This window comes from Adiantum capillus-veneris, chromosome 7 (assembly GCF_014529385.1).
Source record: "Adiantum capillus-veneris isolate H3 chromosome 7, ASM1452938v2, whole genome shotgun sequence".
Classification (NCBI taxonomy): Eukaryota; Viridiplantae; Streptophyta; class Polypodiopsida; order Polypodiales; family Pteridaceae; genus Adiantum; species Adiantum capillus-veneris.
This window is the reverse complement of record NC_140937.1, coordinates 163,548,899-163,550,934: the sequence shown is the minus strand read 5'-3', so window position 1 is coordinate 163,550,934 and position 2,036 is coordinate 163,548,899.

Genomic DNA, 2,036 nt, shown 5'->3' with positions numbered 1-2,036 from the left:
ACATCAAATCATGTGTACCATCATGAGAATCCTCCAGATTCCTAAATAAAAGATATTAATGCATTGAAGATGAGACCCTATCAAAGTTCTCGAACCAAAAATGATGACCTACATTGTAAGTGTTTAGACACTGCACCAAACCAACAGTTTGGAAGGTACGATATTTCTTGCATCAAATTCCATCTTATGAGCCATATGGAGCCACCCTAAGTACCCCATATTAGACACCCTGATATAAGTCTATACTCTTTCGTGGAAGCTTTAGCTCAAGAGGGTGTCTATCTGGGGTAAGCCTTAGCTTACACTCATGGTGAGAACACTCCCTAAACGCCAAGCATGCACCATTCAAGTGCATGATCACATTTTCCCTATGAAACATGAAAAACGTCACACATGTTACACACTTGATGGCCACATGCCACTTGTGGAAGCTCACACTACCCTTTCCACTTCCACTTGTGGTGCATATACATTCAACCATTGGTTGCACTTCTCACATTGAGCCTATAAATGGCCAATAACCAATGCTTGTAACTCTGTCTCCAATTCTGATTACTCAAGCAGGTTATTTTTATTCTTTGTTGTGTATTGAGCCCATTCTAGTCAACTCCCAATTATCTATTGGCTATGGTGAAACCATGAATGCCAAAATGATGTATCCATCATAGCCCGACATGTGGTATGAGAGCATGGTGTGAGATTAGTGCTTCCTAATCAAATCACCCTTATATGATCCTAACAGGTTAGAATTAGCATTAGAATGCTTCTATAGTACTAAAACAAGTTGAATGTCATTGGATATGTAAAAAGGCTAAAGACCTTTGGGCCACTACCAAGACATACGAGGAAATTGAGCATGAGGAGCATCAATCCCCCCTTTAGATCACTCAGTTTTCTCCTTGCCATTGTTATTGTAATCAATTTCATTACATTTTGCATTTACTTGTTTGATTCTATGCACATTGAAACCCTCTATTTTTACTCTTCAAAAGTGCTATCATATTATTAATTTGGCTAAGATTAGAGTTCTTAATCAAGTATGTGTGAGGTCTCATTTGGAGTTTTGAACGTGTGTATGTATGTGTGGTCTAAAAGCCAAAACCAATACGCTAAAAAAGTATTCTTGGTGGGACCTGAGCTTCACTAAGCTCCAAAGGCGCCTTGAAGACTTTGTTGCTACAAGCAGCCACTGAATTTTGAAGCCACAATGCCATACCATTACCCCATCCACAGCCATGGCCCTACCAAGATACCGCTCATGTCAACACTCTAGTCCTGGTTGTCTATAGCCAGTTGCCACCTACCTATGGCATCTACTGCTACTTACCCTTGGATGCTCACACCCATGTCCTGTGGCCATTTAACCTTTATCGACACCTCCTGTCTACTCAACAATTGACAGTGACGGTCACACCATTATACAACTCCTGTTGCTTTGCCATTAAATCCCACATGGTTGCACTGTGTGCCTGCTTACACTGGCTCCACTCCTTGCACTCCTACTCAGATTATTGTAAAGATTGCTCAATCGAAAAAATCTATTGCTCATTTACAAATAAACACAATCCCCTATTGGCCTGGGACGCGCTCAACGCCTATGCTCATTTTGAATGAGCTGTCTAAATGTTTATGTAGGAGGCTATTCTCACTCGTTACTCCCTTGGCATTACACACCTTTCATTGGGAAACCTTGGATTCCCACGACACACAAGGCGGCCTTTTTTCAATTCTCAAGCATTCAAGGTTTGGCGATATTTGTAACGTGTGTACAACTCGAGTCATCAAAGCTGCTACAAAGAAGCATAACCATTTGTGCCATTCATGACATACCTAGTTTCAAGATTGTAAGGGGTTATAGACGCTGTCGGTGTACTTTGGTAAGACCACCCGATGATCAAGGCACCAAAATTAACCTATATATATATATATATATATACATACATACAAAATGTCCTTCCATGATATAATGCATCTAGCATAGATCAAATCATGTGTATCATCATGAGAATCCTCCAGATTCCCACAACAAACATATA